Source organism: Pogoniulus pusillus, chromosome 23 (assembly GCF_015220805.1).
Source record: "Pogoniulus pusillus isolate bPogPus1 chromosome 23, bPogPus1.pri, whole genome shotgun sequence".
NCBI classification, from domain to species: Eukaryota; Metazoa; Chordata; class Aves; order Piciformes; family Lybiidae; genus Pogoniulus; species Pogoniulus pusillus.
Window position 1 is genome coordinate 9,638,944 of NC_087286.1, and position 23,810 is coordinate 9,662,753.

The following is a 23,810-nucleotide window of genomic DNA, read 5'->3' on the forward strand; positions in this document are numbered from 1 at the left end:
ACCTTCCCTATCGTGAGGGTTGGACTAGATCTTTTGAGGTCCCTTTCAGCCCCTAAGGTTCTGTGGCTCAGTGAGACCTTTGGAGATCTCCCTACATTCTAATAGAACTGAGGTTTCTCCTCTTTTGAAGCAGCTGCATGATCCAGCACAGTTTCTTGCTTTGATCCTTTTGAGCTGTTGCAAGGTGCTGAGAAGCTGGAATAAAACAGCCCTTCTGAAAACCCAGTGCAAGGCAAAGATCACTAACTGCTGGATTTTCAAAATTCCCATTGCCTTTTTCCTCCTTGAAAAGGATTTTGCTGCCAGTTCCCTTTTGTGACTGCATTACAAGCCCAGTCCTAATCTTTCTTTCAGAAGGCTCCCCCTGCAATCCTGTTCCTGTTGCCAGAGCTAACCCCATGCTTCCCAGACGTTCAGTTTTCTCTAGGACTTGACTGAGTAGAGCCTAGAAAGCAGGCTGCCTTCTCACCCAGATCCTTTGGACTAGCTCTGCCCATTGCTTTTGGCACAGTTCTTGTCCAGATCCCAAAAGAATCCTAAAGCTTCTGAACCACTCCTGTTCATTGACAAGAAGTCAGGGGGCACTGCAAAGCTCCTTGTTAAGACACAGAAGGCTCTTTGGGCATGTTTGGAGCTCCCTTTCTTTCTATCATGTGAACACCAAATGCTGGCAGTCTTCATCTTCAGCTATGAAAATCTGATCTGAGAGACTTGGTGAGAAACAAGTGAGAACCATCTTGCACTGAAGTTTACCAGGCTCCTAATTTCAGGCACCAGCTTTTCATTGTTTTCTGTTACTTTTGAAGACCACAACAGCAAAGTGGAAGCTGGAACACTTTTTCCTAGCAGTGTTTTCATCCTCTGCCTCTGAAATGAGTTAAATTTACCTCCAGAGCCAAAATGATTCCTTTACAGTGATCCTTTCTACTAGCTCTGCAGCTTTCCAGCCTCCCTCTTGATCCAGTCTGAAGTGAACTGACTTTTTTTCACTGGGTTCTCTGCAGTCCCAGTAACACAAACTGATTGAAGTCTTGATGTCTATGAATTTCCAGCTCTCAGAGAGGAAGATGAAGTGCAGGAGCAGCCAAGTCTGTGGCCCATGACCTAATGGAAAGACTGGCAGGCTATGAGGACGTTCTGCTTTTCTGCTTAAGCTGCCTCATACACTTTTCTGTTGAGACAATTTGTTACAGGGTTCATAGAATGGTTTGGGTTGGGAGGGGCCTTAAAGATCATCCAGTTCCAACACCCCTGCCATGGGCAGGGACATCTTCCACTAGCCAGGGTTGCTTAAGGCCTCATCCAGCCTGGCCTTGAACACCTCCAGGAAGGGAGCATCCACAAACTCCCTGGGCAGTCTGTTCCAGTGTCTCATCACCTTTACTGTCAAGAACTTCTTCCTAATCTCCAGTCTAAATCTTCCCTCCAAAATTTTCAATCCATTCCATTTTGTCCTATTGCTACAAGCTGTTGTGAAAAGTCCCTCTCCACCTTTCCTGTAGCCCCCTTCAGGCACTGTAAGGATACTCTAAGCTCTCCCTGAAACCATCTCTTCTCCAAGCTGAATAGTCTCAACTCTTGCAGCCTGTCCCTGAAGGGAGGAGTCCTCTAATTATCTTTGTGGGTTTCTCTGCACCTGTGCCAGCAACTTGATGTTTGTCTTATACTGGGGGCACCAGAAGTGGGTGCTGTATTTGAGGTGTGGTCTCATCAGAGTAGAGGGGAGGAATCACAGGAAGGTGCCTGGGAGCTGCAGGAGCTAAATGCTTGAAGCTACTCATTTTGTATGATGTAAATTTAGGAAAATAGAAAGTAGGAAGCTAAGGGAGATTGTTTCCTTGATTGTGTTCTGCTAGCTGGTGGTGGAAGAACTTCTACAGGAATAAAATCATCATGGAATCTCTTCAGTTAGAAAGACTCTTAAAATGTTGAGTAACCTCAATGCTCTGTGGACTGAAACAGAAGGTTAGGTTTTCTTTTATCCTTATTCCTTTATATTCTGATTTCCAAACCAGAATCAGTTCCCCCAAATGCCTCAGCCCAAATTGTATCCATTACAAATGCAACACCTGAATATTTGATTCAGTCCCAGGGATTCAAATTATGGGACCTGGTCTAAGTCATGTAATAGCTTCTTGAAAAGCATATTCTGCCTTAAGTTCATAATTCAATATGCCAAGCCAGGTCCACTAAGAAATCTGTTTTAATGCTCTCATTCAATAATTTTGATGCAAGCTGGCTCCTGGATTTGGTTAATTCGAAGTAAAAACAATACTGGGGATGTTTAGCCTGGAGAAGAGGAGGCTCAGGGGTGATCTCATTGCTGTCTACAACTACCTGAAGGGAGGCTGTAGCCACGTGGGGTCTTATCCCCCAGGCAACAGCAACAGAATATGGGGCACAGTCTCAAGTTGTTCCAGGGGAGGTATAAGCTGGATATTAGGAGGAAGTTCTTGACAAAGAGAGTGATTGGCTTTGGAATGGACTGCCCAGGTTGGTGGTGGAGTCACCGTCCCTGGAGGTGTTGAAGAAAAGACTGGATGAGGCACTTAGTGCCATGGTCTGGTTGACTGGACAGGGCTGGGGGCTGGGTTGGACTGGCTGAGCTTAGAGGTCTCTTCCAACCTGGTTGATTGGTATGATTCTGTGTAACTAATCCTTCTGCTTTAACCCCCCTTGCTGATCCTCACAGTTAAGCTTGACTGTAAGGCAGACTCTGGGATAAGATAGAGGGGTGAAAGGAAGGTGTATGGGTGGTTGGGAGTCCCTCCTGGGGACTCTCATTTTTGGGAGGGGAGTTGTGTTTCTGTCTAGAGCTGTAGCTATTGTAAATGCCTGCCTGTATATTGTGCTAAGCTGTAAATATAAAGCTTCATTCCTTAACTTCTAGTTCAGCTGAGTCTAGTCTGGGTGATTTCATTAGTGGGGGGGGTGGGTAACACCCGAACCATCACACAATGTGAAAAGACAGTGAGGCAAAGTGGAGGTTCTCTCTGTGAAAGGCTGAATGACAACAGGAAAACAGGCAATGGGAATAAGCTGGTGAAAGGTCTTGTGAGGTTCTTTAGTCAGGAGAAGTGGAGGCTGAGGGGAGATCTGGCTCTCTACAACTCCTTGAAAGGAACTTGGAAGTAGGTTGGGGTTGGCCTCTTCTCCCTACTAATAAGGGACAGGCTGAGAGGAGATGGCCTCAGGTTGCTCCAGGGGAGATTTAAGTGGGATATTTCAAACCATTGCCCCTCATCCTGTCACTGCAGGCCTTTGGAAACAGTCCCTCTGCAGCTGCCTTGTAGGACCTCTTCAGGACACTCTTAGGCCTCCCTGGAGCATTCCCTACTCCAGGCTGAACAACTCCAGCTGCCTCAGCCTGTCCCCATAGCAGAGGTGTTCCAGGCCTCTGGTCATTTTCCTGGTCCTCCTCTGGACTTGCTCCATTAGGTCCATGCCCTTCCTGTGTCTGCTCCTCACTGCTCTGGTGAGTGAGGTGCTTAGTTTTTCCTCAGGCATGAGTTCTGCACACTCTAAAATGAGAACTTTCCAATTATAATACTTAAGAAGACTACTCTGCAATATCTAACAGTGCAAGTGCTGTTTGGGATGCCATTGAGTTGCTTTTAACCAAGTGCTTCTTGTACTTAGCAGATATTCCTCAGGGATAAAGCCACTTGAGGTTGAAATATTTTGGTGTTTAAGCAGCAGTGAGGTTTCATGTTCTTTTTCTGCCTTGTGAAATAGTCTAACTTCAAAGCTTGAATAAGTGAAATAGACTTTCCCGGGGCTCATGTTGGAGGTGTAGATTTTTCTGTGGCTGCAAAATATTTGGAGCTGTTTGTTTTTTAAAATAATCTACACTTTACAAAGGTTTATTTCTGAATCTTATTTCCTTTTTTTTTTTTGCAGGAGGTGATAAAAATGCATTTCTGCTATTGATAGATAGGTATTGATTTTGGTAGTGCAGTTCCCCATGGCACTGCTCATAGGGGGCACAGATTGTGAACGCAACAAAAGCCATCAGACACATCCTGTCAGGAGTGGGAGGAGGAGGAGGAGTTCACTGGAGTTCACTCAGAGTGTCATGTGAAAAAAAAAAAGCCACTTGTGCAGAGGGTTTTTGCTTTCTTGGGAAATATGATAAGGGTTTCTTGCAGCATGTATATCAAAGTGTGACTTGGGGTGGGTTAGCAGGACAAACACAAAGCGAAAAGGGTGGCAAAATGCTTAGCTGCCAATCACAAGTTTGCATTAATAATGTATTATTATTATTTGCACAATTACCTGTGCAGATAAGGAAGGATTTTGTCTTGTCATAATGATAATTAGTTCAAATAATAAGATGCTTGCCTTGCCAGTTGGAATTATAAACTGAAGCAGGCTAATAATTCAGATTTGGTCTGTCCAAAGTGGAGTAGAGAAGAGAAGGCTGAGAGGAAATCTGGTTAATGTGTACAAATATCTGAGGGGTGGGTGTCAGTGGCTGAGGCCAAGCTCTTTTCAGTGGTCAGCAGCAGTAAAACAAGGAGCAACAGCTACAAATTGGAACCAGAAGGTTTCAGCTCAACATGAGGAGAAACTTCTTTACAGTGAGGGTGAGAGCCCTGGAGCAGGCTGCCCAGAGAGGTTGTAGAGTCTCCTTCTTGTGGAGACTTTCCAAACCCACCTGGATGCATTCCTGCATGAACTACCCTGGGTGATGCTGCCTTGGCAGGGTGGGGTGGACTGGATGATCTCTGGAGGTCCCTTGCAATCTCTAAAGTTCTGTGATTCTGTGATCTGAACTCTGTCAAAGCAGCAGAATGATTGTGGCAGGGGACTCTTCAAAACTGTCAGGCTCACAGATGTAACAATTTTAAAAGGAAAAAACCCACAACCTTTAGATTAAAGCAACTTTTTTTAAAGTACTTTTAGTCATAAAACGGGAATAAAGAACAATGAAGGTTAACTGTTGCCTTCTTGCCTCCTGGGAAATACATCAGCCCGTGTGCCTGACACGAAGCAAACTCTTTCAGCTGTATGGCAGCTGATGTTAGAAGGCTCTTAAGATAGTGCAGCACTGACCTCCTGTGTTTCAGGATGTAACGAAATAAGTGTGTGTGGAAAAAGTGTCTTGCAGTTATGAAACAGCACATTGAGGGCTTTCTGCTGAAGGGCAGGAAAAGAAACCTACCTATAGTAGTGTCTTCTAGCTCAGCATTCTGAACATGCTCAGCTGGGAGTTCAGGTTTATCCTGCTGGGATCAAGCAGCATACAAGTCATAGCTTTTGCCTGGAAATGATGTATTAGCCCTGTGTTTTTGTAAGAATAGGAGAATCCACAGCTTTTGGATCCTACTTTCTTCTTTAAAGCCTTTATCATCCCAGTATTGTTTCTTTTGCAGTCTGGGGTATGTGTGTGGGTAGTCAAGTTGGATCACTAAAGAAAAACCCAAGTTGGAATTAGGTGAGAAAAATACACTCATAAGTGAGGCTGCTGTGAGGCTCCTGAGTGTAGTCCATCTGCTGTTTATTTCCCATTATTTTTTTTTTGTCTTGCCACTCTCACTTTTTTTAAAGCTACTTTCCATTTATTTCTAGTCACCTATTACTAACCCATCCTTCATTTTTCACTTTTGCCCCGTATCATGCCTTTTGGTCTCTTAACTCTTTTGGTCTCTGATCTCTTCGAGCAAGATTTTTTTTGCCTGTACTCAAATGACAGAGTTATCTGTCAAACTCCTGCTTGTTTCATCCCCAAGATTTTGTTCAAAAGTTCATGTTTGCTTTTGTAAAACAAATAAGGAAAGCTTTGTCTTGGACCCTTTATTTTTTTTTCTCCTTTCCTCTGGAAACCCTTTGCTGGGCAAAGTAATTGATTGTTATGTCAAGATGCAGCGGAATCCAGCTCAAGAAGGATTGATTATGAGCATAAAGGAAAAGGCTCCGTCTCCACTGAGGGGTTAGGGGGTGGGGGAGGGGAGATTAAAAAGACAAGAAAAAGAAGGAAAGCACAGGAGAAAGGTCAAGAAGAAAAAGCTGTAAACATTTAGACCTCTCAAAAGTGGGCTTTAAAGGATTGTGGCAAACAGACTTTTTTTTTTAGAACGGATTCTGTCTTCTTGCTAATTCTTGTGGGATGTTTGTGTGCTGATGTGATAAGGGCTGGATAAATAGCTCCAGTGGAGGTAAATCCACCCCCTCAGCTTCTCAAGTATCCATGGTGTGAAGCATATTAAAAACGTCCAGTAGTGTTTCTGGCTTATTATGGAGAGTTTGAAACCCTTGTAGGGCGTATGGGTGGTGTCTTTCATAGCTGTAATTAGTTAATGCCATAATCAGTGCAAGAAGGAAAGACTGAGCATTAGATCTGTGTTTCCAACCTATAGGCTCAGGACTGGGAACTGGCTAAGTCAATTCCAAGAATTGTTATAATTCTGAAGTGTGTTTTTTATGCTGAGTCTGTGTTTTGTTGGGGAAACAAAAGAGAATAAATAGGTAGGCTCCGAACGTGCTGTAAAAAGGTATCCAGGAGCAAGCTTTGCTCCTGCCTTCTGCGTTCTCTACACTGAGGGTCAGCTGGTAATGTGAGTGATGGCTCGGCAGGGGCCTGAGAAGCTTTTCTCAAGCTCATCTCAAGTCCCTGTGCATCCCAGTGTGGCTGGAGACAGCACATCTGGCAGCGTTTGCTTTGGAGCAGGAGTTGAGAATGGTGGCACCGTCTCTGGGCACTGGCTGGCAGAGCAGCCTGGCACGTGAGAAGCGCACACTGCCTCCATTCACAGTGTGGTCCAGCATCTGTAGCCCTGCATGCTCCCTTCAGTTCCTGGCAGAAATTCCAGCTGAATCAGCTGGAACTGCACCTGGCACTTCCATCGTGCTATGGTAAAAGGAACAGATTGACCTAAACTCCAGATTTATGTGGGTTTAGTTCTGGGACTCTCAATAAACCCAGCGCTGACTTGAAGGGCTGTAGATCACTTTGGGGGAGATAATATATGCTGTGCTTGGGGCATTTCTGCATTTTTCTGGTGGAAGAGCAGTGTCTTGTTTTGCTTACTGTGACCTTCTGGGTGATAGGATATAGCTGTAATTGCTGGAATCGTGGGATTGCTTCAGTGCAAGCTGAAGAGCCCATAAAAAGGTTGAAGGGAAAGCTGAGGTTTCCTTGGGCTGTGCTCAAGCTTTTTTTATTTGTTCTTCTTGTTTTGATGTTTAAAAAAGCAAGATGTGGCGTGGAGTTCACAGAGGATTTCAGGTTGCACTTAAAAGTAAGTTGGAATTTGTCTGACCTTTTTCCCTGTACATTCTTTCCAGAGCATTAGGTGGCTGAGGTCAAAACAAAATGTGTCGCTGGTCAGTGTCTGAATTTAATTAGTAGGCAGTGAGGTGGAGAACTCTGAAGTGCAAGAGGCTTGATCACCACCTACCCGTTAAAGAATGTGGTCTGTTTGTGTTCTTCTTCCACCAACTGGTGCAGTTTCCTCGAATTTGTTTGTTTCTAAATTCAGTTTAAACGTGGGAGATGGTAGAGCAAACTCTTGTACTACCAGGCTGGTTTGTGACATTCAGGCATTAGAATGTGCTGCTCAGGGAGGTGGAGTCACTGACCCTGGATGTGATTAAAAGTCGTTTGGATGCGGTGCTTGGGGATATGGTTTAGGGTGCATCTTGTAGAGGAGGGATATGGGTTGGAATGGTGATCCTGAGGGGCTTTTGCAGCTTGAATGTTTCTGTGATTCTGTGATCTTCAGTGGTTTAGGTGGCCAGTCACTCCTGTGTGCAGCTCCAGGCACTGTGAGCAGTCATCACGTTTGCTGATCTCCTTAATTCCTGGTGAAAACCGGGAGATTTGTGGTCATTTATAAATCTGAGAGGCCAGACATTCCTACATTTTACTCCTAAAGAGATAGGCTAGTGGAGAGGGTTATGATGAGCTTTGATATAAATATCTCCTGTCCAAAAAAGCAACAAGTTTAGCTGGTTGAGGATGCCTCTTCTCAGCCAAAACACAGCAGTAACACTCTGCACCTCAGTGGCAAATAGAACTCCGATATTTGTGTTCCTACAGCTCAGCCTGCCTGGTTCCTTTATGTGCTGCTCCCAGCATTTCAACTAATGGCAGACTTGAAGAGCTCCAAGAGAGGGATGTTCTCTCAGCTTAAAACACTCAGCAAAGGCTCAATTAAAAAGAAAATAATTTAGTTTTTCAATAGCTAACACATCAAAGAGAGCAGAAGAAAGAAATTCTGGGAGAGTTAAGTGTGCCTGACAGGGAGTTGTAGTAAAGTAATCCACCTCTTATATCATAAAATAATAGAGTGGCTCAGGTTGGAGGGGACCTCAGAAATCATCTATTTCAGCCCCTCTGCTGTGAGAAGGCATCCCCAGCATCTAGATCAAGTTGCTCAAGGCCTCATCCATTCTGGCTTTGAACACCTCAAGAGAGAGGGCATCCATAGCCTCTATGGGCACCCAAGTCTGGAGTCTCACCACCTTTGTACTGAAGAAATTCTTCTGAAGATCCAGTCTAAACCTACTGTACTTCAGCTTAAACCCATTCCCCTTTATCCTCTCTCTAGACACCCTTATGGAAAGTCCTTCTGCAGCCTTCAGAGGTTCTTCAGGCTTCCTTCAGACATTGAAAAGCAGCTCTAGGGTCTCCCCAGAGTCTTCCCTTCTCTAGGATGAACACCCTCAGCTCCTTCAGCCTATCTTCACAGCAGAGCTGCTCCAGCCCTTGGATCATCTTTGTGGCCTCCTCTGGTCTCACTCCAGCAGCTCTGTGTTGTCTGTCTGCTGGGGACACCAGAACTGGAGGCAGGATTGGAGGTGAGGTCTCAGCAGAGCAGAACAAGGGGGCAGAATCCCCTCTCTTGCCCTGTTGCCCTCACTGCTCTGACTGCAGCCCAGCACACAGCTGCCTGCTGGGCTGCATGAGAGCACTGCTGGCTCCTGAGGAGCTTCTCACTGATCAACACCCCCAAGGCTTTTTCCTTCAGAACTGCTCTCAAATTCCCATGTTACCAAAATGGCCCCATAAATTCTTACCAAAACACAATTTACAGGTGACCTTAAATTCTTGTGTCCTCAAGTATTTGCTGACAGTCATAGCAGCACAGATCTATGCCTGCTTTTTCCCTATGAAAAAAAAGGAAGATCTTTTATATTACCTATTGAAGAGAAAAACAAATGAAATGTAATAGATTAGCTGGAAGTGCAGGATTATGCCAAGAATGTTTTTTCAGGTGAATTTTGGCTCTCACTCTGAAGAGCTCTCTGCTTCATCAGCCACCAGTTTTCTGTGCTTTGAATGCCTGAGTCGCTTAGCTAAGTGATGGGTGGCTGAGAAGAGAGAGCCATTGGGCTGCTGTTGAGCAGTGTTTCCAGTATAGTTACTTTTGTTGCCCTGGTGAGACTTCACCTGGAAAATCATGTTCAGTTTTGGGCTCCCCGCTTCTGGAGGGACAGGGATCTACTCGAAGGAGTCCAGCAGAGGGCTACAAAGATGCTGAGAGGGCTGGAGCACTGCCCTGTGAGGAGAGGCTGAGGGACTTGGGGCTGGTTGGGCTGGGGAAGAGAATAATTGGAGGGGATCTAATCAATGTTTTGATTGAGGGCTGGGGGTCAAGAGGGAGGGGACAAACTCTTCTCAGTTGTGCCCTGGGATAGGACAAGGGACAATGGGTATGAACTACAGCACAGGAAGATCAGTCTCAACATGAGGAGTGACTGATGGAGCTGGGGCAGTTTAGTTTGAGTAAGGGGAGGTTGAGGGGAGGCCTCAATGCTGTCTACAGCTACCTGAAGGGAAGTTATGGAAAGGCTGCTGCTGGTCTCTTACAGGTAACTGGGGACAGAACAAGAGGGAATGGCCTCAAGCTGCAAGTGGGTAGGGTTAGACTGGCTATTAGGGGATTTTTTTTCCCTCCAAGAGTGGTCAGGCACTGGAATGAGCTGCCCGGGGAGGTGGTGGAGTCACTGACCCTGGATGTATTTGAGGGTCGTTTGGATGTGATGCTTGGCGATATGGTTTAAGGTGAATCTTGTAGAATAGGGATCTAGGCTGGAGTTGGTGATCCTGAAGGGCTTTGCATGTTTCTGTGATTCTGTGAAATTTTTGACTGTAAGGCTCGCAGAGCCCTGGCACAGGCTGCCCAGAGAGGTTGTGGAGTCTCCTTCTCTGAAGCCTTTCCAGCCTCGTCAGGGTGTGTTCCTGTGTGACCTGCGCTAGACTCTATGGCCTTGCTCTGGCAGGGGGGTTGGACTGGAAGATCTCCAGAGATCCCTTCCAACCCCTAACATCCTTTGATCAGTAGTGTAGACAGGAGCTGTGGCACTCCAATTAACATTGCTTTGTGCCCTTTGTAAGTAATACCAGTGCAGAGCCCTCCACACCAGCTTTGAACTGGATTCTCCTGGAATACCACAGGGTGTGAGGTGGAGACTGGTGTCTTCCCTCTAGTATCAGATGATAGAATGAGTGGAAATGGCCTGAAATTGTACCAGAATAGGGTTGGGTTGGAGATTTGGAAATGTTTCTTTGCTACAAGAGTAGTCAGGGATTGGAACAGGCTGCCCAGGGAGGTGGTGGAGTCACCATCCCTGGGTGTGTTCAAGAAACCTGTGGCCAGGGCACTCTGGGATGTGGTTTAATGGCCACGGTGATGTTAGGTGGTGGTTGGACTCGGTGCTCTTAGAGGGCTTTTCCAGCTGAAACCATTCTGTGATTTTATGCAGCTTTACAGCACAGCTTTACTTCCAGCTTCCTGACTTTTACTGGAGGGTCCTTCTCACTCTTGTCTCTGGTGTGTCCTTTGAGCTCAGATCAGCAGGACACCTCTTATTAGCTTGAACTCATAACAGCTTTAGTTGGCATTCACCAGAAATGAATGATTTCAGATTGTCAGAAGTTTAGCTAGCAGGTGGAACTGGGCAAAGCAAGCTTGCCCAAAGCAGTGCTGCTGAAAAGGAGAAGTTAATAAAAGGCAAATGGAACAAAAAGCCAAACAAAAGTTTTATCAGTCGAGAGTTATCTCGCAGCAGAGTTGTGTTTAATCTTCTCAGTGCGCTCTGTGGTGGTGATGACAAGTTTCTGCACGTGTGCCATGATAAATGGATGCTGTTCTTTGCTGGCAGTGATTGCATTGTTCACCTTGGCATTTATGGGAAACAGTTGCATTTTTATGCAATATTTGATCTTCTCACCATGTTTTCATCTATTGTTTTCTCCAACACCTGAAATAAGTCAAGTGGCAGAGGCTAGATGAGTCTCTGGTTGTCGAAGTGCTTCTCTGCTTCAATTTTCAAGTTAGATTTTTGTGCTTTAGTTATTATTTTTCTGCTTTATTTCATCTCTTAAAATACAAAAGCAAACACTTTGCTCCGAAGTCTTTAAACCTCTGCGTGCAAAGTTACACTTGGATATGGTCTGGGTATGCATCAGCAATGTGCAAAAGCCACCTGTCTTGTTAATTGCATGATGCATGTATGCAAATGAGGTCTTTCACAGAGGCAAATGACCCTGCAGTTTCTTTGCTCTCCCTCGCATCTGAAAAACCAGCCTTGCTCCTGCTTCATCTTTTCAAGCAGTAACTGACCTTAATTTGGGATGATGACAACCATCTTGAAGCAATGAGACTTCAGAGAAGTCTTAAGTGCTTTGTGCAGTTACCACTATCTTTGACCCAACAGAATTCCACATGAAATTTCAATATGATTTCTCTTTTCTCTAACTGTGGATGACAGGTCAATAAATGTGAGCCTTTGGTTTGGTCCTTTGTACTTACAGCTCTGGCCCCACTGCTCTTTCCCTGCTTACTCTAGTTTAGTTTTCCTCTTCCATGTCGAGTTGCCACCTTTGTAATCTGCCCCTGCAGCCCGAGTGCGTGGAGGAGCTGGAGGGGAAGGCAGTGACAAACCATTAGCAAAACTTCCATGATTCAGATGTAAGATTGAAAGAATTAAATCCCCTACTATCTAGTTAGAATTCAGGATGGCTTTGGCTTTTAATGTTTGTGTTTATTTGAACCAGTTGCCATGCATTTCTCACTGCTGTCCACTTGCTAGATTCTCTTTGCTTTGTGGTAGCTTTTAGCTGTCTAGTTGTGTATATTTTAATGCTTACCATTTCCTATTTCTGTCTCATCTGATACTGGTGCTATTAACAAAGAGAAAACTGAGACCAGATGGCTGCCAAACAGTGAAGCCACCTGCTATTCTGGCAATGCCAAATGTCTTTCCACCCTCCATTTTTCTTTAGAAAATTCCTGGGACAGTACAGGATTTTCTGAGTATCTCAAGAATGTTTGCATGCAACTAGAGAAATATTCCAAATCCCCTGAAGTTTATCCTTGCAGGTCTTCTCTGCTGTGTTGTCTCTCTCTCAGGGAACTCCATATAATCATTGAATTGTTTGGCTTGGAAAGGAACTTAAAGATCACTTAGTTCAACCTCTCTGCCATGGGTAGGGACACCTTCCACTAGACCAGGTTGCTCAAGGCCTCGTCCAACTTGGAGCCTCCACAACCTCCCTGGGCAACCTGTTTCATTGTCTCACCTTCCTCATGGGGAAGAATTTCCTCCTAGTGTCTAGTCTGAATCCTGTTTCTTCCATTTGGAAGCCATTCTTCCTTGTCCTGTCACCATATGCCTTTGTGAAATGTCTCTCTCCAGCTATCCAGAAGGCCTTTTCTGTTGTCCCACTTCCATCTTCCATCTGAGCTCTGTGCTCCCTAACTCTCAGGCACACAGTTTGCAGACCTTGCTCTGTTGAGCTGCCTTAAGCCTGCAGGTAAGGCCAGGCCCTGCTTGTTTCATCACCTCTAAAGCCACCCATGCTGCCAGTGTGGGATAAGGAGCTGTCACTGCAAGCAGAATCCAACAAAGTGAACCTGCCAGGAGTCCTCCAGGAGCCTCCCACTCATTGGGGCTATGACTAGTGCATACCAGCAAGTGAAAATCCACCTTGAAAAAGTCATTGTTTGGCATCTGGAAGGCTTGTATCTAATCTCTGTTACTCAAGTAAGGATGTTGGGAAGATGCTGCGCAACTGCCAGGACCTGGACCTTTTCCTGTTCTTGCAGCACTTGAGTCCTGTGTGCTTTGGAGGAAATTTTCTGCAATTCAAGACCATTTCAATGTGCTTAAATGGGTCTTCCTTCAGTACCTGTGACTTGTGCAGGCTGGCTGCCTTCTACAGAATATACTTCCCTGCACACATGAACTGAACAAGGCAAACCAAAGTCCCTGCCACATCTTACCTGTAGGATATGATGTTTCCTGAGATGTTAAAAAGGGGAGGGCATGCTGGCTGAATGTAGTCTAAGTCTTCTCCCTTCCAGGTAAATCTCTAATAAACATGCAAACCATTTTGTATCTAAAACAATTCACATACAATCATAGGCTTATTTTGGTTGGAAAAGATGGAGTTCAATCATTCTCTAACTCTACCAAGGCTGGAACTAAACTGTGCCACTCAGCACCACAGCTCCAGGGATGGAGATTCAACCACGACTCTGAGGAGCCTATACCACAGAATTCTTTCAGCCAAGAAATTTCTTCTAATGTCCAACCTAAACCTCCCCTGGTGTAACTTGAGGCCAGTTCCTCTCATCCTATCACTTGTTGTTAGGGAGAAGAGACCAATCCTGAAAAAAAGGTTACAGCCAGGCCTGGGGAGTTGTAGAGAGCCAGGTCTCCCCTCAGCCTCTTCTTCTCTAGGCTACCAACTCCAGTACCCTCAGCTGCTCCTCTCCAGACCCTTCACAAGCTTTGTTGCACACATCCCAGCCTAATCTTACAGAGTTACTTTGGCATTGTGTGCCAGTCCTCCTCTTTCCTTGCACAACTGTCCCACTCCAAAACTAGAAAGATGAGGTTGTCTTTGGAGGGTTAAGTTCTTGCTTATTAGAAGTGAGGAAGAAATATAAACAGTATTGAAAGTTAAGACAGAGTTATTTTCACCAGGCTACTTTGTTTCATGAGTAGAGATGTTATAGTAATGGTCTGAAATTGTCCTAGGGGAGGTTTAGGATATTAGGAATTAATTTTTTTTCCCTCCAGAGTGGTCAGGCATTGGAACAGGCTGTCCAGAGAGGTGGTGGAGTCACCATCCCAGGGCGTTGAAGAAACGGGTGGATGTGGCAGTGTGGGACGTGGTTTAATGGCCATGTTGGTGTTGGGTTGACAATTGGATTGAATGATCTTAGAGGGCTTTTCCAACCCAAACAATTCTGTGGTTCTCTGATGTGGAGAGAGCTCACCTGTGGAGCTGCTGCCAATACCTAAAACCAATCAGAAGGTGGGATGGATAAAGATTTAGGAATGCCCTTCTTCTCTTTTATAGGAGGCAAGGACCCTCTTGCCTAGTTTTCCCTGGTCAGTAAAGGGAACAAAACCCCACACCCCAATCTCTGAACCTGTGGCCTTAACTGCTTAGAACTAAACTCCTTGATTTTCTTATCCAATTCTAAGGAAGTCTTGAGAAAGCAGCCCGAGATGGCATTTAAATAGCAAAGATCCTCCTTTAATTTGTCACTTTCTCTCCACCGAGGGCCAAGTCACAGCTGGGATGATTTGTAACTTCTCTTTCTCTCTTCATTGCTCTCCTCCTGCTCGTTATTGTTGTTAGCTCACATCTCTGGTAAAAAATGCAAAAGAAGGCCCCTGCCTGCTCCTTTGGGATGCCTTCTCTTCCCTTTCTCAGCCATTCAGGGTTTTGCTGCTGGCTTGCTTTCTTTTTCAAGTTTTCCCTTCTTTTCTGGACCAGTGTCACTAATTTCTTGATCCTTCCTTTTCTTTCTGCTGTTTTCCTACGTGCAAACAGGTCCTGCTGCTAGACCCCAATTTTTTTGTGCTCTGATCCCAGCCCAGCCAACTGTCACATTTCAACCTGCAGGGAACCTTCTGGTACTAACATTCCTGCCTTGTTTTTGTTAGGAGGGCATCTCTCCCAACAAACCCCTGGCTGTTTGAAGCAGAAGCCATGTGTATTCAGTAGGAATGAATAATGGATATATTCAAAGGGTACCTTGCCCTTCTCCTCCCTTTGCACATCATAAATACCCACTCTTTTGGGTTGGTTTTCACGTTGCTTTACAGGCACAGCTTGACAAATTGTGGTGATTCAGCTCCCCGTTTCAAAACACTCTGCTGCACGCAGCTGATGGTTTCTATGTCTGGAAACTGATCCTGCTTGAAACTCAGGGCTGGTATCCCTGTGCAGCTCTGCAGTTCTGAAGATTTAGGAAAGGGATCAGCAATTTATTTCCAAGCAGCTCACGGAAGCACAGCAGGAGCAGGAGATGTATGGACAAGGTGATGGGGAGCACTGGGGGTCTGGACAGAGTTCAGCTCACCTGGATTTAGATGTCTTTTTAAACTGCCTAAAGATATTTTAGGTATTTTTAAGAGGTGCTTTTGCGATTTGAAAGATAAGCATTCACAGGGTCATGGAACGGGTGGGGTTGGAAGGGATATTAAGGTTCACCTAGTTGCAACCTTCCTGCCATAAGCAGGGACACGGTCCACTAGCCCAGGCTGCTCAAAGCCTCATCCAGCCTGACCTCGGACACCTCCAGGGAGGAAGCAGCCACAGCCTCCTCGGGCAACCTGTGCCAGTGTCTCACCACCCTCACTGCAAAGAATTTCTTCCTCATCTCCAGCCTCGATCTCCCCTCTTCCAGCTTCAATCCATTCCCCCTCATCCTCTCACTCCAAGCCCTTCTCAAAAGTCCTTCCCCAGCTTTCTCGTAGCCCCCTTGCAGGTTGTTGTGGAGGCAGGGAGGGTGGTTAAGGGCCATGGAGCCCGCACGGAGGGTGCTGAAGGTCCGAAGCAGAGGCGGCCCTGCCCCCCCGGAGCAGCAGGGGACTCTCTCCAGGCGGGGGGAGCACCGCAGGGCGGGCAGCGCCCCGGAGCGTGTGCCCTTGCCAGGCAGAGAGCGCAGGCAGCGAGCGCCGCCTGGGCGCGGGGCGCAGCCGCTCCCGGGCGGGCACCGCGCGGCAGCCTCGTGCCGCAGCGCCCCGTGCGCCCTCAGGCCTGCGGGGCAGGGGCGCAGCCCTCTGCGGCCTCCTCCTCCCCTTCCAGCCGCCGAGGGAGGGGAGTTTTGGGGTACGCAGGACTGCAGGACGCAGGCGCTGGAAGGTTGGTCTGAGCCCTCTCTCAAGCTGTCTCCCCCCCGCGCTGAAGCACCGGTCTCCCAGCTTGTGCCCTCAGGGAAGGTTCCCCAGTCCTCTGAGGGACTTCGTGGCCTCCTCTGGCTTTGCTCCGGCAGTTCGCTGCGGCCTAGGTGTTGCCTTCCCTGACACCCATGGCTGCTGACAGGGTACGGTCCTTGCTGTGGATTGAAAGTGAACTCCATGAGATGTTATGGTGCACAGTTGAAGTTTTAATCCATTGCTCCTTGCCTTGTAACCCTGGGCCCCTGTTTAAAGTCTCTCCCCAGGTATTTTTAATCTATTTTAAAGATTCTTCTTTTAAAGATGGTTTAAATCTGTGGTTTTTTTTCAGGATGAGCTGAGCTCTTCTTTGCAAATGTCTTTTTCTCTCCACTCGCTGTCCAAGTGGGTTGATAGTGAGGTTGTGTGCAGGTGACATCTCTTTTCTGTTCAGTGTGCCCTCCGTTTCTGGCCAGCAGTCACTGGCTGGAACAAAGGCTGCTTTAAGGGATAAGCTGCAAGTACTTGGAATTCCCTGTTAACTGTAACAAGCTGTAAAAAGACCCTAAAATTGAAAGCCAGGTGTGCACAGTGCTTTAATTAGCTGATCTCAGTTTCAGGATGCTACAGTAGAGAGTCTGGGGAGAAAAGGTTTTTGCTGAGGGGTCTGGGTGTGCTTTTATTGCCTGCTTTACCAACTTAACTGACAGATGCAGTGGCCTCAGTTCCATCAGCACTGCAAAACTACCCCCAAGTTATCCTGTTCTCACTGTGGTGCTTTCCCTTGAGCATCTATCCTTTGGGGCTTCCAGTTCCAGGAGCCTGTAACACTCCAAGGAGAGCTTAGAGCAGCGTTTCAGTATTTGAAGGGGGCTACAGGAGAGCTGGAAAGGGAGCATGGAGTGACAGTTTGAGGAGTAATGGCTTCAAACTGGAAGAAGCTCAGATCTAATCTGACATCAGTAAGAAATTCTTCACCACAAGGACCGTGAAGCACTGGAACAGGCTGCCCAGAGGGATCCAAACCTGGAAGTGTTCAAAGCCAAGCTGAACAGGGCCTTGAGCAGCCTGGTCTAGTGGGAGATGTCCTTGACCTTGGCAGAGATTTGAGACTAAATGACCTTTAAGGTCTCTTCCATCTCCAACCGTTCTGATTCCATGACCTGTGCAAGAGTGTTTTAGGTTTGGAAGAAAGCAGGTTGGAACTGCTGGAGGTTGTTTACTGAGACGATTCAAGCACCAGGGTGATGAAGAGAAGGCAGTCAACCAGACCCCAATGCTCATTCTGCTGGTGGCCTTTGACATCTGAGCTCAGCTAATGTGGCTGTAATTTTGTCATTGTTTGTCTCTCTTGGGTCCTTAACGCTTCCACTCTGCCTGGTGTTAGGCTGTTTGAGAGGTGCAGTTACAAACATTAGGTTTGCCTTCACAGGAGGCTGCCTACATCCTAACTTCTGCAAGAAATTATTCTCTGTGATTCAGCTAATGGACTGCTCTAGAAAGCAACATTTGCAGTGATTCAGTTCTCTTTGCAAACACGTCCTGATTAGTTTTCGGAACATTTGTTGGGACAAAACAAGATTTTCTGTGATTTTCCCTCTTCTGAAGATGAAATTTCTTCATCAGATTTGACATTCAGAGTAGAAAACAAATGGAATTTTAACCACATGTGGCTGTACTCTCTGCTAGGTATTTTCTGGTCTCAAACCACTTTTCTTAAATATATGCTTTTCCATCCACCTGCCTGCTTTAAAATGACAATCAAAATGAAGAATTTACAATCTCACAATAAGGGAGTTTGCTGTGATGTTCCACCTAGAGTTTAACTGAGACTGATCTGTGGGTGCCCAGCTGCAGAGATTAGTTGGAAGTTGATTCTATGGACTTCCAACTTTTGGAAGCAGAGTTCCTTTCTAAAGCAGCAAGATAGCTTCATGGTGCCTTCAATGGCTTGGAGTATTAGTTTCATTATCGAGTAGCTGAGAGCTTGGAGGACAGGAAAATCTGAAGGAGTTCAGGATCTGCTTACAGTTAATTGAAGAGATTGGTTAGTGCCTCTGCCCTGTCATTGGTCATGCAGGGCCAGAGAAACTGACTGCATGAGACAAGGGGGCACAGGGTGTGTGCAGTGGGCATGGCAAGATTAGGAAGTGTGGGTTAAGTGAATGGTCAGTGGGGTGGATTGATAAGTGGCTGAAAGATTTAGTTTAGGGGGTTGTGGTCAGTGAGGCAGTTTAGTTGGAGGTCTGTAGGCTGCTGCTGGCTTGGCTGAACACAAGTCTGATGGATAAAGCATTGCTGAACTGACCCAAAGAATGATGCTTCATGGAGCTAAATCCAGCTGACAGCTGGGCACAAGTGGTGTCCCCCAGGGCTCAGTGTTGGGGGTGCTTCTGTTTAACATCGTTATGGATGACCTTGATGCAGACACAGAGTGTGTCAGCAGTGAGTTCACAGATGACACCAAGCTGGGTGGCAGTGTTGATCTGCAGAAGGGTAGGGAGGGTCTACAGAGGTGTTTGGATAGATTGGATCCATGGCCAATGTTTAATGGGATGACCGTCAACAAGTCCAAATGGCAGTTCCTGCACTTGGGCCACAACAACCCCAAGCAGTGTTACAGGCTTGGGGCAGTTTGGTTGGAAGGCTGTCAGCAGAAAGGCACCTGGAGGTTGTAATGTACAAGCAGCTGAAGATGTCCCAGCAGTGTGTCCAGGTGGCCAAGAAAGCCAAAGGCATCCTGGCTTGTATTAAAAATGCAATCTCCAGCAGCAGCGAGGAGGGGATTGTCCTCTTGGACTCTCCTCTGGTGAGGCCACACCTTGAGTCTTGTGTTCAGTTTTGGGCACTGCAATACAAGAGAGCTGTGGAGGTGCTGCAGCCAGTGCAGAGGAGGGCAAGGAAGCTGTGAAGGGCCTGGAGAGTAAATCTTGTGAGGAGAGAGTGAGGGAGCTGGGTCTGGTTAGTGTGAAACAGAGGAGTCTGAGGGGAGACCTCATGGCTGTGTACTGCTACCTGAAAGGAGGCTGTGGAGAGGTTGCTGCTGGTCTCTTCTTGGAGATAGTGACAGAACAAGAGGAATGGCCTCAAGCTGCAACTAGGTGGATTTAGCTTGGATGTTAGGAAAAGTCTTTTCTCAGCAAGAGTGGTGAGGCATTGAAATGTGCTGCCCAGGGAGATGGTGGAGTCATCAACCCTGGATGTGTTTAAAAGTCTTTTGGATGTGGAGGCTATGTGGAGTAGGGATATAGGTTGGACTTGGTGATCCTGAGGGCCTTTTCCAACCAGAATGTTTCTGTGGTTCCATAGTAAGTGGTGTCCCCTGTGTGTCAGTACTGGGACCAGTTCTGTTTAATGTATTCATCAACAACCTGGCTGAAGGGACAGAGAGGACCCTCAGCAAGTTTGCTGATGGCACCAATCTGGAAGGGGTGGCTGACACCATTGGGCTGTGCTGCGTTCAGCAAGACCCAAACAGGCTGGAATGCTGAACAGAGAGTAACGAGCAATTGTGGGGTCCTGCATCTGGGGAGGAATCGCACTGTGCATTAGTATAGCTGACCTGCTGGAAAGGAGCTCTGTGGGAAAAAGATCTGGGAGTGCTGATGGATGACCGTGAGCCAGCAATGTGCCCTTATGGCTCAGGAGGCCAATGGCATCCACAAATTGAGGCCATTTCTTCTCTTTCTATTGCCAAACCCATCTCACTCCAACCTCCTTTGAAGGAGCTGTAGAGAGCAATGACATGTCTGCTAACTCACTCTTCTCCAGTCTAAACAGCCCCAGTTCCTTCAGCCGCTCCTCACCCCAGACCTTTCACCAGCTTTGTTGGCCTTTTTCATGTGCTGGCTACTGCTGCCTGTTGGTGTTTGATTTGGTTGCCTGTTGAGAAGTGTGACTACAACTTGCACCCTTGGTTTCTATTACATTTTCTGGGGCTAGTCTTCTTTACATCCCATGTATTTCTTAGATCAGCGTTTGCCTTGATTCTTTGTGTGCATTTTCTTCAGCCTTTGGACCAATAAGGCCCTTGTAAGACTGGACATTTTGTCAATTTGTCAGGTTTGGTTCTTGGAATGAGATGAATTTTTTTTTTTTTGGGAGGGGGGAGTTATTGGGTGAGTGTTAGAAGGGAGGGGAGTGTTTGGGATTACTTTTTTCCTGCCTAGAGCTACTGTTGTGGCTGCCTCTCTTTTCTGTGGATGAATGTTTTTGGGTTCTGTTTTTCTGATACCCAGGTGGGCAGATGCTTCTGAGCTCTGCTAGTGCTAGGAGCCAGCTAAAGGATGCATGACTATGGTTTTGCATGGCTCTGAGCCCAGGCTAACATATCCTGCCTCTCAGTGGGATTTACTAGCTTTTACTAGCTCAGTCTTGATGCCCTGGCCAACCGACAGTTATGCATTTTGTGACCACCTTGGAGAGGAAGCAGAGCAAGTTCATGTGTGGTTGTGATTTACTGTGTACTTCCTTCAAAGCATACAGCTCTTGAGCTCTTCATTCTACTGGTGGTTGCTTGTCCTTTCTGATGGAGGGAACGGGCAGAGAGTTTCTACATGTTTAGGTCAGACCCTGCAGCTACAGCCGTATTCCAGGAGATAGCATATCTATAAATGAAACATTGAAATGTATTTGTTTATCTTTTCTTTCTTGTGCCCTTTGGATGTGCTTCAGTGGCTGCCAGCAGCTCAGCAGGCAGCTGTGTGCTGGCTGCACCCAAAGTAGGCAGAGCAGCAGCACAGGGTGGGGAGATTCTGCTCTGCTGAGGCCCTACCTGCAGCACTGCCTCCACTTAAGCTGGCGGCAGCAGGAGGAGGACATGGAGCTGCTGGAGTGGGTTCAGCTGAGGGCTGGAACACCTCCCTTGTGGGGGCAGGCTGAGGCTGTTGAGCCCTGAAGAAGAGAAGGCTCTGGGGAGACCTTAGAGCAGCCTTCCCATTAGAAAGCCAAGGTGCAGGACACTTGAGCAGCAGACTTAGTTGCGTAAAAATAATTGTTTGGGCAGAAGCATTTACGCAGCTCCAGCGGAAAGAGCTTTTGCTGGAGTGGAGCCTGGGCAGGGTATCTGGCCATAAGCCTGTTGAAACAGTCTCAGCTCAACCCTCTCTTCAGCTGTGATTTTACTTGGATCCAGCTCCCGTTTGCCGGCTGCTGTGACAGATCCAAGTGGAGGACTCCATCTTTTTCTCATTCTGAAATTGTTGATCTCTCACTGCCTCCAATTTCCTGTCCCTGCACATCCCGGGCTCTGGAACGCTGTTGTCCGTGCTTCTGCTGTAAGCCGCTCTCCCCATCCGCAGTATAAAGAGACCACATTACAGAGGCATTATCTGCAGAGCTGCTATTTATATATCTTCATTTGCACCCATCCAACATTTTAACTGTTCTGACATGATTTCCAAGAGCTTTGCTTGTTAGATGTAGTTTGATGGCAAAGCTGGGAAGGTCCTCAGGGAATTACAGTGCAGAGCTTTGCAGATGGTTGGAGACTTGCTCAGATGCACTCGACAGGGTAGCGTGGCCAGACTTGCCCAGTGTTTGAATGGGGTGTATAGAAAGACACTCTGTAGTGGTGCTGATGGCACTTAAACCTCTTTTAGAATCACAGAGTCATGAAATGGTTTGGACTGGGGGAGACCTCCAAAGGTCATCCAGTCCAAGCCCCCTGCAGTCATCAGGGATATCTTCAACTAGATCAGGTTGCCCAGAGCCTTGTCCAGCCTCACCTTGCACATATCCAGGAATGGAGCCTCAACCACCACCCTGAGCAACCTGTTTCAGAGTTCCAGCACCCTCATAGTAAAGAACTTATTCCTCATATCTAGTCTCAATCTGCTCTTCTCTAGTTTGAAGCCACTGCTGTCATCCTGTCACCACAGGCTTTTCCCAGCAGTCTCTGCAGCCTTCTTGTAGCCTCCTTTACGGTACTGACAGGCGCTATTAGGTCTCCCTGGAACCTTCACTTCTCCAGGATGAACCATCCCAGATCCCTCAGCTTGTACTCATAGCAGAGCTGCTCCAACCTCCTGAGCATTTTTGTGGTCTCCTCTGGACCTGCTTCATCAGGTCTGTGTCCTTCCTATATTGAGGGCTCCAGAGCTGGATACAGTACTCCAGGTGAGATCTGACCAGAACAGGGGGGCAGGATCCTCTCACTCCATCTGCTGGCAATGCATCTTTGGATGCAGCCCATTGGCCTTCTGTGCTGCAGGCTCACACTGCCTGCTCATGTCCAGCTTCTCATCCACCGGCACCCCCAAGTCCTTTTCCTCCTGGCTGCTTTCCTTCATCTCCTCCGCCAGCCTGTACTGATAGTCGGGATTGTTCTGACCCAGGTGCAGGACCCTGAACTTGCTGTTGTTGAACCAATTTTGAATGACCAATATGTGTTGAAAGAGAAAGCAAAGGTTGTGAACACTGAGGATTGGGATGGACTGGTCCAACTGTATTCTACAGCCCTGTGAGACTGCACTTTTGTGACTTGGGGGTATTTTTTCCTTTCTAGTGCCATCGTAATGGAAGTGCTCACTGGGAGATGAGCCTAAGGCAACCTTGAACTAAAAGCTTGGTGCATGAGCTGGCTGTTTCCTGGCTGTCAGTTGTGTAAAGGAGAAACCTGTTTTAGTTTTACTACTGGTCTGCCACGTCTTGCAGAATATGGATGCGTATAAGGAATAAAGCAGGGCATAGAGGAAGCAGAAGAAAGACATTATGGATAAGAAGGCTGAATCTATCTGTGGAGAGGGTCCTGACTCTCTGGTCTTAGCTGCAGAATTTTGTTTGTTTCTTAACAGTGACTTAAGGTTTTTCATATTGTTTCTTTATACTGAAATTGAGGTCCCCTGGCCTCATTTACAGAAGTACAAGGAACTAAAGTCCAGAACTTGGCCATACTCAAGTATTAGCAATCTGAGACTGAACAGCCTGAGCCCACTGTGTATTTTTGGAAGTGAAGCTGTTTTTCTCCTCAGTTTGGAGACTGCCCTCAAAGTGTGGATAATGCCATTCCTACTTTCCAGGGTGCATTATGAAGGTTGATTAATGACTGTAATAAGAGCTACAAAAAATAAAGGCTCCTGAGGAAACTAATATCCCTACCTTGATGGTGGGATTTGAGTAGTCTGGTCCAATAAAAGGAGACAGTCACACGAGGAACCATCTCTGCTGTGTACAGAAGAAAGCAGGGGGCCTTGTCAAAGGGTAATATATGAGTGCCTGATTAAAGACAATATCCTAATGCATATGTGCAAGAGGGACAGATTAACTTTGTACAGGCAGCCCATTCCCTAATTTATGGCTGTTTGACCTTGCCATCTTCTAAATACTCTTTTCATGCTCTGTGTGTGGTGTTTTTTTCCAAAGTGTAATTTATGTTTGAAATGGGAAGGAGGCTGGTAGACTCATCATGAGGAGAGGCTGGGGGAGCTGAGCTTGTTTAGCCTGGAGAAGAGGAGGCTCAGGGTTGATCTCATTGCTGTCTACAATTACCCGAAGGAAGGCTGTAGCCAGGTGGGGTTGGTCTCTTCTGCCAGGCAACCAGCAACAGATCAAGGGCACACAAGTCTGAAGTTGTGCCGGGGGAGGTCTAGGCTGGATGTTAGGAGGAAGTTGTTGCCAAAGAGAGTGATTGGCATTGGAATGGGCTGCCAGGTGGTGGAGTCGCCATCCCTGGAGGTGTTGAA

General features: G+C 46.8%; 1 protein-coding gene across 3 annotated transcripts in view; it reads left to right on the forward strand.

The window, feature by feature from the left end:
• NEBL (nebulette) overlaps positions 1-23,810 on the forward strand; it is a 274,767-nt gene that overhangs the window by 107,948 nt on the left and 143,009 nt on the right. The gene's annotated exons all lie outside the window — the stretch shown is intronic.